We start from the raw sequence: 16,812 nt of genomic DNA, 5'->3' as shown, positions 1-16,812 counted from the left end.
AAACCAGCAGGTAGCATTTCATGAAGAATAAATAATTAATGTATGTTTCAAAAAACATTTGCACAGATTATATGCCCCTAAATTTTTGTACCTTCTGAAGGAAAAGTTAAATGACTAGAGATCTGACTTAAGTCATCCCTTTATCTACTTATTTTCCAATATATTTTTTCATCTTTCTCATACACACACACACACACACACGCACACACACACTGTATGCCCATGTGTATATTTCTTTGGCAAAATAAAAATGGAAATCGCCATCTTCCTTTAAATTCATTCCAAATGAAGGCAATAATTCAAAAATAAACAAAATGGACTGATTGGTACCAGACTAAAATTCAAAGCAATTCACATTTGCTAAAAGAAAAAAGAAAAAGTGTGCCTTAAACATAAAAGTCCTAACTTTTAAAGAAGAAGAAAATCACCATTAGCAGAGATTTAGCTAATAAGTCCATCTAATGCAGGGCTTTTATGTTTGTAGGTTTACAAATTTCAGAAAATGACCAAATTATTCCACTTATGTCATTGACTTGACCCCTTCCAGGATTTGACCTTCCTAATAGATTTATTTTATAAGATATGACATCTTGAACAGCTGTGCTATTCTTTCTTGAACTTGACTTTTTTTTTTTTAAGCATGAAAACAGACTGATTTACTAAAGCATGAGTTTTCTTTGGTAACAATGGGGGAAGGGAAGGATCAGAAATGGAAAAATAATATGAGTTCCTATCTGAGTTAGTCATTTTGAAACTCAGAGAACACTGAAGTATTACAAACATTTGTGACCAGTTAAAGAAATGATGCAGAAAGAATTTAAAAAATTACTATTCTGAATTGAATTCATTAATATAAGGAGGTATGATTATTAAAAATGAAGACGCGATTCCTTTGAATGTTCTGATTTTCAAACCCCTCCATCATTGAGTGGTTGTCATTATGAACTCATTGCAAACTGCAGTATGTTTTAAGTCTGGTTAGTAAGACTCTTTCTAGGTTTCTCCTTTTTAAAACTAAATGTAAATCAGGACTAAGTTAGACAATTTCAGGGAAATTTTTTTCTAAATTTCTTTCAGGACAAATAACTTGCAGGCACATTGGGATTTTTAATCTATGCTAAAACTATCTCTAGATAGATTATATTTAATGTAGCAACTAAATAAAGTTAGATTTAACTGAAAGACTGGTCTTACTTAGAATTATCTTAATAATGAAAAGTAACACTGGATTTACAGATCAAGTAGGAAGGAGGAACAACAAATTTAACAATCACTGTTTCTACACCTACTCAATTCTGTATCAAGTTTAATTTTTGTAGAGGTAGTTACGTTTAAGTGTTATTTTTATACCTTGGCTCCACATAGCATCTTAAATTAAAATTCAAGAAAATACTTCAGATAATTAAGAAATTGTAGCAAGGTATTAAAAGCACATAAGGAAAGCTATTCTTAATTTCAATTACACTTTTGCTACATAAATTATGTTTACCTGATTACTGCTTCTGATAAGTCCTTCGTTGTCTAACACATCCTCAGTATACTGTTCTTTTTACAAAAGGTGAAGGCAATTGGAAAAAAAAAAAAATCAGACAACTCTGTTTCCAGTGTCTCAGGGATAATTGTTACCTTTCTCTTTTTGAACTTTAGAAGAAAGCAGTGTCTGTTTTGCTCAGGGCAGCTGTTTACGTCTCCTGATGTCAGAATCTTTTCAACTTGAGTAGACTTAGGATTATTCAAAAATGATTATTGTATCACACTAAGCTGTCTTTTGCTATTAATAATTATGCATGCATAATGTCCAAGCAGAGGATGTTAATTAACCCAGGAGGTAAGTATTCACACTCACCTTTGTGTGTCTGTATACACATACAGATATATTTTTCATAGGTGATTCTTAATAGTTTATTTTAAGATAAAATTTAGACAAGTCTGTGATGGGGAATGTAATATTAGTAGTCTGAGATATAATGAAATTGTTAAAATATTTGATCTGTTATAATTCTGAAATTAATATTTCAAAACAAATTTTGAAAATATTCATTTATGAAAGAAGGACTTCTGGAAGCTATTCCGTTCTTTGACTTTATTTTACTATGTAATATCCTACTGTAATATAACCCCTGAATATTAGCAGAAAAGTTTTACTTTAATAGTCTAACAAAATCAGATACACCAAACTGTTGCAATACAGACAATATCTCTTCATGTTTTGTAGGAGAAAAAAAAATCATCTTTATCACTTGGTTAATATTCATTAAATTTAATTATTATTTTGAAAATGTTTTTCAGTTCATAGTTTAAATGATTGGACCCGCTTCTATTTTTAAATATATAATTTTTAACTTGTCAATATTGGTATAATTTTCCATTAGAACTACAAATAAAATTTATTTTGGTCCAAGCCATAAACATTGGTTTCCTTTAGCTTCCTTCTAGTTGATTTAGATTTTCCTTAGCAATCAATGCACAGTCTTCTCCATTCCTTTATTTTTTTGACTATTTACAACCTAGTGAAATCATCTTGATTTAGAGAAGGAGCAGACAGGAAAGAAAAAAACTTAGAACCAAAATGCCTGATATTTAATCGATAAAGGAAGGATTTTCTCCCTTAGGAATTCACTGTTCAATAAACTCTGCCTCTTTACCTCTTTTAGGAACAGAAATGAAAATTCTCTGCTTCCCACTAAATCTAAAGCTCAAGACACCACACAGCTTCACCACACTGAAGAGCATAAGAAATATGGTCTTATTCACTTATCAAGTATAGATTATTCATCTATTATTTTTAATGCAATTGCTAATCATTTTCTATTATACAAAGATGACAAGTTCCCTGAGGCTAAACTCATACCTCCATTTTCAGAAATATATATTCATAATATTCATTATATTGGTTTTCTCAGTGACAGAAAATCTACTTTTTTTGGAGATCCCATCTCATTTCTAGAAGAAGGAAGAATTTATTCAGACTACAGCCAATGAATAAGATGGCAGAACCACTCTGGTAGTTCCCAAGGGTCATATGAAAACATATCACCAACAAGTATGGCATGGATACTGACTGATCAGAATTAGAACTAGTGTTGGCTGTAGTGCAGGAGCAGAACTTGGGAGACCCTCCATGGTGCTACGTCTTGATTGTTGGACGGCGGTAATTCCCAAGGAGTGCTTAGGGCAGGCCTGAGGCACTTGGGGTACTGTATCAAGTCCCACAGAGGACTCAGGGCTGAGGCCAGTCGGTCAGTAAGACTTCTGATCGGCTTGAATACTAGCCCCAGTAGCATCATTTTCAGTAAAAATCAGATGTAACTTGCAAATCACTGGTGTGATCTCTTGGCTCAAAAACTAGTGCTGATCATTATTCTAAAGACTTACAACAATGTTCTCTCCAAAGTCAGCAAAAACCTGAGTAAATTGGCAGCTTCCTCAGGTGGTGGTTTTGAAAGTCTACATTCACTTGGTATAAATTCTGATGTGTTTATTTATAAACGTCTTATTACTTTAAATTATCACCTCATGTAAGAAAAGTTCAGTGCCTTGAAGTGTTTATATTTTGAAGGGAGGTAAGATAAATATACATGAAGCAATTAAGAGAACGTAAGAAAGTAGACATGTCTCAATCTTTAGATTTTTATGATTTCTATGTTTCTAAATGTGAATCAATCTCTCTCTCTCTCTCTCTCATATGGAACTCATGCAAATAGATTGTGGGACTTGAATAAGCTCTTAGTCATTACTCTTCACTGTATCTTTTGGTTCCCTTCACTCGTTTGTGGCAGAAAATATAATCCAAACTAGATCAATATGCAAATAAATCTTCTGACTCATGAAACTGAAAAACCAGGAAAAACTCTAATTTAAGCACAGTTTAACCAGGATTCAAATGATATCATGAGAGTATAGTTTATCTCTCTCTTTGGAATGTTTCCTCTATGCTATGACCTCACTCACATAGACCTTCTTCTTGGATAGCAAAATGACTGTTGTATATCTAACCCCATATGTTTGACTGAACAAGTGAGGGGAAAAATGCTGAATCCACTTTCCTGATAGCTCAACTCAATGCCCTCACATAAGGTCTTATTGGCCAAACTCGGGTGATGTAGAGGATGAAATGGTGAATTAACTTATTAGGTCTATAGCAGTTTCTCTAATGTGATTTACAAATTACCTGGCGATCTTGTCAAAATGCATTTTTTTAATCTAGAAGGTCTGAGATGGAACATGAGATTCAGCATTTCTAATAATATTCTAGTTTGAGTAACAAGGATCTAAGGCACACACTTAAACACTGAATCTGGGGCAAAATCAGCGTCATCTGAACTAGATGAAATAAAAGTGAGGGAGGTATAGATTCTCAACAGAAAATTAAGGACTGTTATCAGAAGTAAGGCATTAAAAATGAGATAAAACTTAAAAAATTAAATCAACACATTTCTTTTATAAATAAAAACACACACAATATGTTATCTATCTAGGAGTCTTTCAGCAAGCAGAACATCTGTGCCGACAGTACTGCTGACCATATTTGAGCTGTCTGTCCATGACATTTAGTATTTTCTTTGGTTTGAATAATTTTTGAAAGAGTTTGTCATTATCTACACTTCTCATATAACTGTTTTGACAAAATTGATTCATGCCATTTTCTTTTTTTCTAGAAATGTAACATTATGAGATAGTAGTATAATTGTCACTTTACTGCTAGTCTATTTAGAAAAATTTTGTGCCGGCAAAATCTTGCTGGCACAAAAAAACAAGGATGCCCCCATGACAGGTGCCATGGTCAGCTACTTGAGATTCAATTAATACTGTTTCCTTAGTTCACAATGAATATAAAGGATATGTCTGGAAGGTTCACAATTAAAACCCTTGTGGCCAGCTCACACGAGAACTTTCCTGAAGGTTTATCTGTACTTGAAAGACCAACAGGGCTTTTCAGTTGTCACAATGATGACAAAGGTAACATCAGATTTTTATTTGAATGAATATATCTACTATACTGTGTTAAACATCAAAAAGCATTTAATGGGCCAATAATTGTTCACCCTGGCACGTACGTAAGAAAAGTAAATAAATGACAAGGTATCATCCATATCTTCCAGAAAGGCTGAGTAATTACATGAACAAAAAGGACTTTTCTTTCATATCGTATCTAAATGGATTGATTAAACAAACAAACAAACAAACAAACAAAAAACCTTTTCTAGGTCTATGTCTGTAAATATTAGATTAGCTATTATCAATTTCAACTTTTGTTCTCTTCACATCCTGAAGGAGTTGGTATATTCTTGTTTGAATTCTACATCACTGGACATGTCTCTAGTTTGTCTGGGTTGTAATTCAGAGCCAAAGAGGATGAGACTACTTTCTATATTCTTTTTAAGTAAAAAAAGCTATTGGCTCTATTTTCTCCTATGAGCAGAAAGCATCTTAAAATTTAGCAAGTGAGTTTTATGTGTTCCATGAGGGTATGAAGGCTAAAATAGTAAAACATGGCATATTTTTTTTCCTAAATCTAAATGAAAGTAAGCCAATATCATCCAAAAAGATGTTCGAGAATCTAAAAAATAGGAAACAGTGCAAGGCTCACTTACTACTAAAAGCATGTATATCTAGCATGAAGAATTTTACATGCATAAGCACCAAGGCCATGACACATTAAATGTGATAATCGGGTGATATTTATCTGTAATTCATTTGCTTATTTGGTGATACTTAATACCATTCATTGATTATCTGCCCTGTGACTAGCGCCATGCCGGATGCTATGAACACATAGCTACATAAGACATAACCCTAGAAGAAGGAAGAATTTATTCAGACTACAGCCAATGAATAAGATGGCAGAACCACTCTGGTAGTTCCCAAGGGTCATATGAAAACATATCACCAACAAGTATGGCATGGACACTAACTGATCAATGTTCACCAGCTCTCAGGGAAGCCATGGAACACAGACTCGATTAAGTGCTCTAATCAAACTATCTTCTAGGTTCTGCTTCAGCAAAAAAAAAAAAAAACAAAACAAGTGGCTAATTATTCTGAAGGGTCAGGCCTATCATGCAGACAGCCTTGTACTGTGCCAATAACACAATAGGTGTTCAATAAATGTTTCCACAGCCTCTCTTTATACATTTATATAAAAGGATCAGATAGTGTGTTAATAAACGATTTCCATGGTCTCTTCCAGCTCTAGCATTTCAAGAATACATTCTTTTTCTAGATGATCTGGAGAGATCTCATTGGCTTTGAGGCTCATTTCCTCTCTCCTTTCTCCCTTCCTGCTTCCTTTTCCCTTCTCCCTTTGAAGCCATCCCTTCCTTCCTCCTTGTTTCTTTGTTTTGTTCATTTATCATTCAGTCTGCTCATGTTCCAGGTATTATATACTGGTGATTCTACGAAAAAATGTATTTAACAATAAAACAAACACTCCACGATCACCTTAGGCCATTATGAAAACATGATCCAAATATGTATACTATGACAGGTGACTGATCCAATCTAACATGCTACCTATTCATAAAATATGATGGGATAGAGTGAACTAATGTCGATTTCACTCTTTTAACAGATATGTGTTGAATACTTAGTAAAATGCCCATCATTTTCTAGGTTTGCCTTTTGTTGTTTGAGGAGAGGAAGTCAAATGGTCTCATCCGCATATACAGATAGCATTATAAGTGTTTCTCTGGCTAAAGCCTAAGCCAATCAACAAGGCGCCTGAATTGGGAGTATAGATGACAAGTTCCTTACTGGCTTCAGTCATGCATTTTCCACAAACCAGGAAGAGGGTCATTCACCCGTGCGGTGTAGGGGAGCAGGCAGTGAGTTTTTGGGGATGGCAGTGCTGTGATTTTCATTTCCTGTCATAGTTTGGTGACAAGCGCAGGAAACTGGGAGTTGGGAGATCCACATTCTAGCATGGAACTATTTTTTGAATGAGACAGATTAACTTTATTATTCTCTTTCACCATCTTCACCTTTTTTAGGAAAAAGGAGGCATGATCTCTGCACTACCATTTTCAGTGATACAGGAAAAGGAAAATAGAAAACATAAAATGATGTGGAAGTAAAAATCATGTTACGAAGTCAATGTGTTTTAAGGATTATCAAATGGACAGAAACAGAACTTCTTAAAATGGCAAAGACGAACAGAGCAAAGACATGATGGAGTCATTAGTTTTTCAACTGGTCTGTAAGTTGTTTTCTGTATTATCCTTGAGGACAAATTTGGTGGACGATGTCATATTCCTCAGGTCCCTACAAAGTTTGTTTTTAAAGTAAATCACTGGTAAAACTTAAATTTATTTTAATAACGCAAATGTTATATTTAAAGAGCATAGTTTTTCCTCATTAGCCACAGGGGACATTTTGTACCCTGTTTACGTTATTATTAGCACTTTGTAACTAACAAGCAACTTTTAAACACTACTCGGCAACAGCTGTAAAACTAAACCTTCCAGCCGTTGGTCCCTTCTGCTGAATGTCCAGAAATGCAGTGTTATGACATGTACGAACATCCACCCGAACTTCCTTTACACTGAGAAAGCTCAAGACAGTAGAAAACAGAGGGTTTGAACGAAAATCCCCTCCCCAACTATGTACAGTATCTCACTCTCTGATTAGAGCCCATGGCACATGCACAGAGGGAGCGACAGCTGTTTTCTGTCTTTTCATCCCTTTCTCCCATTAAGGTTATTTCAATCGTGTTATGGGCTGCACTTTAGATCTAAAAAGAAACATTTAGTTTTATTTGAATGTTTAAATGATTAATGACCCTCCAGCACAGTTGTCTTCTCATAATTGCCACAGAGTATGCTGCCATTTACTTTAAAAATCCAGACCTCTGTGTATTATGGAGAGCACATGATAGCTCGGGAACCGACTATGATGTGGAAAGTCCATTAAAAAAAAAAAATGCATCTATTCCCCAGGATTCTAGGTGGACAATTTCTTAAGTTTTTATGTCAGATAAAAGTTTATAAAGTTTTCTTCTGAAAAAAAAATCAAGGTATTGCCACGCCGTTCTTTGGCGCAGGGCTAGGTGTGTGTGCCTGAGAAGCAGGAGATCAAAGGGGAGAGAGGCTCAAGTCACTAGGAAGGACTGTCTGCATGAGGCGAGCCTTGTGCTCTTCAGAAGGAGGACATTCTTGCATTTCATCTGAGAGCAATGCACAGCTGTCCACCGTAGGGGAAGGAAGTAGTTACGTGCCCCTATCATGTAATCAAGAAAAGGTGCCTGTAAGTTGCAGCAGGACTGTGCGAGTCTTACACTCTTCTATTTCATACAGCTAAAATGCTCAAATCCCAGTGAGAGTTAGAGCAGCAGTCTACATTAAAACACAGGACTCCTAAGAATACAGATGCTTACATTTTTATAATGGAAAAAGACATGGTGTTTGCTTCCTGAGGTTTCGGCAGTAAATCTTGTGATAAGTTTGCATTGCTTTCCTAACTTTGTTCTTTTTGGAAAATACAAAATACATTAAAGATTAGATTCTACGGCTTCACTGCAGAGTACGTACATTCAGTATGACATATGATGAGAATGGGCAATCACAGAATATAAATTGGCATTATCAAGCCACGGTGCCTGAGAGTTACTTAGATAATGCCGTCAGTTTGTTGTGTTTTTCTTTTTAAGTCTTCTGGCTAAAATGTTTTCTGACTTTTGTCTTGGCCAATTTTGGGCCACACTGAATGTTAAATAAACTATTATTTAATCAAATACAGGCATATTAGTCTCACTCCTGCTGACAACTTCAATTAGAATATTTTTGCTTTGTTAAAAAAAAAAAAACTCTCATGATTCTTAAACTGTTAAGGACTCTGCTCAACATCTGGTAACAATTTTTGATATATCCAACCATCAAACTTCTATCTCCATGAAGTGGTTTATCCAAGATTTGTTTTAATTAGGCCGCCTTTCTAACTTCACGTGGCTTTCAAAAGGCAGAATCACTCAGATGTTTTAAGCTGTAAACTTACTGAAAAGTTCAGAGGTTGTAATTAGAGCTTTGCCAAGGTAGACTATTTCTATTAGCTAGATAGCTAAGTTAATTCAGTCGCCTCTTAACAAGGGCAATAAAACTAGTTCTAATTTTCGTACAGGGGTTTTTAATTTTATAAAAGCTTCGAGTTGCTCTCTAACACCTTCTTCCTGCTAGTGTTTGTATCAAAAGCAGTTTAGGTCCAACATAGAAACCCACATTCCAAACGCATATTTCTAAGCTTGGGCAGCCCAGTTCAGTTTTAAAGTCTTCTGTTTAAACTAAATCCAAGTTAGAGAAACCATTGTGACGACAAGCTCAGGTAGAGTGGCACATACTTGAACAAGAAATACAAAAATAAATCTACTTGTAGATTCATTTTAATAAAGCATTTTCCCTCTATTGACCAGAGCATCCTGTAAGCTATTGCTCTAGCAAGAAATCACACTTATCCCTTAGATGTTCGTTTTTAATATATGTGACTCTGAGGAAACCTCTGGGAGTATAAAAATCTCCACTCATTTATTTGCATCACAGGCACAGATTAAAGGCAAAAGTAATGTGGAAACTTAAACTATTTATTTTATGAGGTAACTATTTTAAAATCCACTGGGAAAATAATGAAAAATGGCCTCATTATCCCTCTTCTTTGGTGAACCAGGCTTCATTCTACCAAAACAGGTCTCCCAACTGTGTGTGTGTGTGTGTGTGTGTGTGTGTGTGCGCGCGCGCGCGTGTGCGTGTGTGTGTTTTGAGGCTGACAGTAGCCCGTGGCTTTTCTCCACAAGTTTTTGATGTTAACTTCCTTTGAAATCCTAGCACAACTTTATGGCTTTTTATTATATTAAACTTACACTACTATTCTTGATAAATGCAGAGGTTTCTCACTATAGTTCAAAGCCTAAGAACCAATCTAGAGCATCGCTAATACTTGAACCTTTCTGGGTAAAACTGGGTAAAATCAATTGCAGTGAAGTTCATTATTTAGTCTACATGATGCAATACATGGGGATATCTGGAAACACTTGGAAGACTGATTTCAAATGTCATATTTAGATTTATTGGTATTATATAAACAGTCAAACAGCGTAGGCAGCAATAAACATTTTTACCCATTGATTTTTTGAAGGAAAAAATTACATCTTTTCTTTTTTTTGCTTGAGAAATGTGGGAGAAAAGAAAGTAACAATTTTCACTTAAAATTTGAAACTATAGCGAGATCTATATTTGAAAATTCTCTAATTCTTTCCATGGCAAGAGATGAGGACTTCGCTAATATAAGTGTAATATATGTGAGGATTCCAAAGGTTTTTTATTGTAAATCAGAATTATCTTCCCGATGAACACATGGTTCAATCTAGGCATTGGGTGTATGTTTTTTGTTCAGGGGGAAGGGAGTTAAATCATATAATGTAGTACAACAGGAAAACTCAAATCAGTTGTCAACATTTAAAAACTGGTGATCTCAAATTAAAATCCCCGCTTTTTTCCCAGATTTATTGACACTTGTAAAATCCAGTATTGCTAGGTTCAATAATCTCACATGGGAAAACACCACAGAGGTGGCTGTGACTGTCCCTTTCAGAAGGCGCAATAGCCTCTTCTCCCCAGGACTCCTGAGCCTTGGCATTTACACAACCTGCTTGACTTCCATTAAGCATTTAATTTTGCCATGATAACTTGCGAGTCTTTTGATATTAATTATCCTAGGCCTTTACTGTCTGAGCTGCCTTTGTAATCTGGAGGTACTGGAGCCAGTCTGCTGGGGTTCAAATTCTCTGACACTAGCTAGTTGTGTGACCTTGGGCAAGTTGCTTACACTTACTTTGATATGATGTCTAGTATATGTGCTGCCAACTGAGCGTACTTTGAGACAACTCCTAAATGAGTTGATCCAGTGCTTAGATAATGGTAAGTACTCAGTAAATGTTAGTTATTATAGTTTCCCTTTCAGACTTCCGTCCTTTCCTCTCATAAAATGCAGCGATCTCCTACTCCTGACTGGCTGACACCACCAGCTGGATGCTTATCTAAAATGTATCTCCATGCCTAATGTATCTGTAAATAATTAATTTAACTTAGATGTGTCCAAAACATAGGTCCACAAAGTCTTCAAAACAGATCTAAAATATAGATCTCCCATCTCTCTAAACATTTCAAAATCAAGTATTCTCTCACCTTCCCCATTTGGTCTAGCCTATCATCCACCAGCTCTTCCATCCCCACCCCTATGCTCCACCCATATGGGATCACATGCCGTTCACTGAGACTCTGTACTTGTCCGTCTTTATTTTCTCTGATGGAGACTGTACTTTCTTATCGCCATGTTCAAGGCTCAACACAGTACCTGCAACAGAGCAGGTGCTCAATAAATTCTTGTTGAATGCATGCATGAATGAAGAGTGAATCTAACTGATTTAAGTCCTTCCTACTCACCTTTTTCGATCCAGTTTAAACCAGTTCTTCATCTTATCTTCTAAGGACACTAAAATTTAATTTCTAGCACTTCTTCTAAGGAAGCTCCAGGAAACTTGCTTTATTTCTCTCATGCTGTCAAAGTTCACCTCAACAGCTAAATAAATATTTTAATATCTCTTATACCTATTTTTCTGCAACATTCCCCAAACCTCCCTTCAGTGAGTCTTGCTGAATGACTTCCCTACTCTAATCATGAACCTGAAATCATATTCCTCTTTAAGTCCATCCAGAGTTGCTGGAAATGAATTGCATCAAAATTACCTCCTTACTTTAAGGAAACAACCACAAAAAAAGCCAATGAGGAAATTGAGTATTTGTTACTGCATTAGATTGTGAATTCTATGAGGCAGGAAACTATGAGTTTTAATTGCTCAGCAAAATTTAGTTCGGTAAAGAATTGGGAAGAATTAAATGGCTCAATTTGTAACATAAGAAAACAAGGCCACTAATTTAACTTAAAGACAGTTTGCTTTCAAAACACTACTTTAACAAAAGGCAAAAAAAAAAAAAAAAGTGTTAGGAGAGATGATATTACCCGAGAAAAATTACTAAAATAATACATTATTGCTATACTACCACTATAAATTTAACAAATTTATAAATATCTATCTATATATATATCAATATCGATGCATGAAGATTTTAATATAAAATGTGGCATGTCATTAACCACAATTTCATGGACACATTTATAAAAAGAAGGAAAAATGTGTGACACATATATTTACCAAGATGGTTTTCCCATAAAGTAAATACAATTCTTTCCTTCAGAATGTTTTTCTTTCAATCACTGATAACTTTTAAATTCTGAATTTTAATAAAAGTACTGTAAAATGATGATTTGGCCTGTAAACATTTGAATTTTGTGATAGGTCGGATGTGGGAATACGCGTTGCAGTTTGCTTTGACTGCAAAGTGTTTATAGAGTTCATACAAAATCTAAGGATGTGTAGAGTGAGAATGTTTAAAACACTCAGAAGTGTTTTCAAGCTATCTGAGAAACATCATTTACATAAAAAGTACTATGCTTTGTATAAATTACCAGTAGATGTTTATTACTCTTTGCTTCCCCTAGAAGAAAGAGCTTTGTTTCCTATCAGGCCAAAAAAATGGCTGCTTCTCCCTTTCTCACACTTTTCACCTGCACCAGCTGCTTCCAATTACCTGCTTCCACCTGCAAGACCCCATCTAGTTGTACTGAGATTGGTTCCTGCTTCAAAAACCAGCAGGAAAGTGACCTGGGCCTGAGGCAGAGGCTGCTTTAGTTAAGAGCAAGCATCTTGCATCAGTTTAGTTTCCTTGTTTTTTCTCCTTTGAAATTCTTGGTTCCTTATCCTTGGCATGGTTTCCGATCACTCATATTTTTCAGTCTCTGACATGCGCATCCTCCCAATCTCAGTCCCAGACTGCATTCTCTATCTACGGCCATTCTAGAATCCCTAAATATTAGGACTAATTTATAGATGATGAACATGAACCTAGAAAGGTTTTGGGGGTTACAAAATCACATTCTGACTAAGACAGAATTATAGATTGGACCTTATATGGTTGCCATTTTACATAGTTCGACCTAACAGAATGCAGTTTCTGAGGTTACCAATTCAGGCTTCCTTTCTGCCTTAGCTTCCCTACCTGATCTTACTGCACAGCCTTGCTCTGATATTCTGCTATTCAGGTTGCTAAAAGTAATAAAAAACATACTAAAAGTAATAAAAATATGCTAAAAGTAATAAAAAACATACTCAGGTATAATGCGAGCACAAACACCAATCAAACCCAGTTTGGGTTCCTACTAGATTAAACAAACCCTTTTTAACTTCGTTGTAATCTTAAATAATTCTGGGTTTCTTTGGGAAGGAGGGGTAAAATTATAATTATAGTTTAGAAATAATGTAATGTTCTTAGAATGCCATGTTATATATACATGTATACACACACACACACATATACATGTTAATGTATATATTATATATATCAGAAGAAATGTCAGCAGCACTATTCAAAAACGATTCAGCAGGTTTAAAAAAATACAGGTATATTAACTGTTAACTTTTAAGATTAAATACTTAGAACAAACGAAACTTATGTTCATTGTCACCTACTATGAAATCACGGTGTAAAGACCTGAGTTCATTCCTTTACTTTCATAACTGTTGTCAAATTTAAAGTATTATAATTTGAAAACAGAAACTAAAATGTCTCAACTTCCTAAATCGCATAAAAGAGAATACATTTTATGCTTGCTTTGCAAGCCTCTGATGTCTTTTCCTTTCAAGTACACTAAATTACTGCCTTACCATGATGATTAACATAAAAGAATCAAGCGAAATACTATTCACTTACCGAGGAAGATATATAGACTCATTATAATAAACCACAATTAATTTTCATTTATGTAAAGTAAACAATGATATTAGTACAACTACGGTCTGAGCCTTGCTCCAAAACTTCATTTCAGGAGTCCAAAGAGAAAGCAGGTTCACAGAATTTCATTAGTATATTTTATTCTTTTCTACCAACCACACTGCTCATATTGCTTTAGACATTTTCATTAATCTTGTGATGTTTGAGAAATGACAAAATTAGAGAAGAGGAATCTGATAAAGACAAAGCATGGCACGAAAGCTATATGGATAATTGCCTTCACAAATCTAGTTCAGCTCTCATCTCTCCTAATTAGCCTCATTATCATACTTTAAGACAGACTAGCAGTCACTCACGACTCTGCTTTTCTGTCAGAAGGAGTGCTGACAGCCAAATGGACAACATATGGAAAAGTACCCTTTCCGGTTACTCTTCCTGTGATGCACAAGGCCTTTGGCAGAAAATGAAGGCCAGAGAAAGTTTCCTAAAATCCATGATCAAAAAGGTGTCTCTCCATCAGGGGCAGGACAATAACCTCTCATCACCCTCAGCTTCTCACCATTTTGAAAGTTTAGTTCCTACATTTTAAGTGTTGAATACAGGCATGCTGGCCATTTTCTAAAGAAATGTAAGCGTATAAGCACACCAAATCCACTCAACGACTTCATTTATTGGATCACTTCACCACTGAACAACTATCATGAAACTTGAACTTTTGGATACTGGCTGTTAATTTGCCCTTGACATAATTGTGATATCTCCTAAAATTCCTTCTTAGAAACCAAATATAAGAATTTAAAAGTAAATTTTAAATATTAATTTAGAATATGTCAAGTAATCCTTGAGCATAACTTGATAGTGACCCATTTGTTGGAGAAAAAAATACTATGGAATGAACAAAAAAACATTTGCTGGCAGGTTGTTTTTTTTCTCCCTGCAGAAGCCTCACTGCATACATTCTACAATGGTTCTTTCTGATAAATATACTTGTTATAAAATAAATTTTAATAAGATTTAAAAGATATGTTCAACTTATTGAACTCACTGCATACATTCTACAATGCATACATTCTACAATGGTTCTTTCTGATAAATATACTTGTTATAAAATAAATTTTAATAAGATTTAAAAGGTATGTTCAACTTATACTATTAGAGAAGGTTGATTACCATTACTCACAATACTTATTAATTTCCCCCTTTCTAAAGAAAACAAAATGTTTCAGTTACTTTAAACAATTTAACTATTGAGTTCTTCTATATATCTTTTATAGGCCCATTTGTTTATACAGCCACGAGTACCTTTCCTCTTCCTGATCACTTTTCCAGGTCTCTAAAGAAGATTTTTGCTAGATTTCATTTTGCTTTTTTACTGCAAAACCTATGATGCAATCTCAATGGCAACAAAATCAGGAAAATGGATTTTCTGCACTTTGCAGTTTGGGGAAACTAACAGTCCATTCAGCGTGACTGAAAAATACCCTGAAGGCCAATATTTACCAAGCATGGCACACACACTGGAGCCTTGTTAAAAATCCACAACAAATCTCTCATTGCAAACAAATCCAAAGGCTTCAGAGCTTCTGCGACTGTCTGACTGATGTTGATTCTGACAGCAGAAAGCTGCTTTCTTACCAATCCAGCAGCTAGCTAGCGGTCCGTTGGCCCCACACCAAGATTTCATGATTTCTTGTCTGTGTTCTTTGCTACATATTCCTTTGGTAACGATCTACCAGCGATGAAGAGCATAATATTAAAGTGAGGTTTTCTTATCTGCCTACTTAATATTCAAAGGAGATTGGCAAACACCAACTAGCTGTTTAACTTGGTCATTCCAATAAAGGCATACGTAATTAATGCTGGGTTCCCATCAGTCTGCTGGAAGAAAAATAATGGTCAAAGCAGCATTCCCAAATAACAGGAAATACTTTGAGCTTCACACATAACACTTTAAAATGCATGTTGCCTTCACTCGAAGATGCCAAAGTAATATGCGATTTAGAGAAAACACACACACACACACACACACACACACACACATACTTGGAAGAGAAAAAAGTGAGGAAATTTCTTGTGTGAAAAACCCTTGTATATAGCAATGTGAAGCACTAGACACAGGTCCATCTTGTACAGAGCCATTAGGCTGTGTGTAACGGAGAATTCTAAGAGGTACAATTCCAAAGTTTTCTTAGAAAAACCTGATTATAAATTTAGTGAGTTATTTCTGAAATCTATTTTTTGCACCCACCTATATAGCCTGGGAAGCATCTGTTCTGATCATGACGTGGAACCACAGATGGAATTCCAAACCCAGTGTGATTAGATGATCAGTATTCAGAATCCTTCTAGGTCCGTAGGAGCTGCTCTGAATGGCACAGGCCTCTTAAATGCTTTGAACATACTTTTCATTCTTTGCACTATTTAACTTCCACATGCCTTACATTCCATTTCCAAAAATTAGATAATATAATAAAGTGCCAATGATTTTGTGAGGACCACTTAAACAAAATCGCTAGCTAATGCTCTGTCTCTATTGAAAGTAACTTTTAACCCTGAACTTGAAGTAACAGTACATACGTTTCTTGTTTCTACCTTTCAGTTTTATAAGTTTTGAACCTTGTGGCCTGGAAGATCTGTGTCAGGAACTTCTTTCTTCTCCAGAGTTATGAACTGTAACTCATGTGTCACCTATGCATCCCCGAACACCAATTACACATGAAAAAAACAGAGCAGTGAAAAGTGGCTGCACACACATGTGCCTCATTCTTGCCTCCCCCTCAATAAAAACAAATTAACAGCAGAGCCTTGGGACGGTTTTTTAGTGTTCACACCTTACAAAAATTTCATAGATCCATAACACATCCTTTTGGGAACACAGCAAGTTATATGCGTTCAAAACCATATGAAAACACGTCAGCAATCAGAATTCTGACGGCATGTTACCGATGAAATTTTTCCTATTACTCCAAAAATGTACAAA

General features: G+C 35.3%; 1 protein-coding gene across 1 annotated transcript in view; it reads right to left on the bottom strand.

Annotated features, from left to right (window-relative positions):
- Positions 1-16,812, bottom strand: part of TRPS1 (transcriptional repressor GATA binding 1) — a 189,710-nt gene that overhangs the window by 17,795 nt on the left and 155,103 nt on the right. The window lies entirely within an intron of this gene.

Source organism: Pteropus alecto, unplaced genomic scaffold, assembly GCF_000325575.1.
Source record: "Pteropus alecto unplaced genomic scaffold, ASM32557v1 scaffold164, whole genome shotgun sequence".
In the NCBI taxonomy this organism is placed as follows: domain Eukaryota; kingdom Metazoa; phylum Chordata; class Mammalia; order Chiroptera; family Pteropodidae; genus Pteropus; species Pteropus alecto.
Note: the sequence above shows the minus strand (reverse complement) of the source record. Positions and strands in the feature narration are given on the sequence as shown.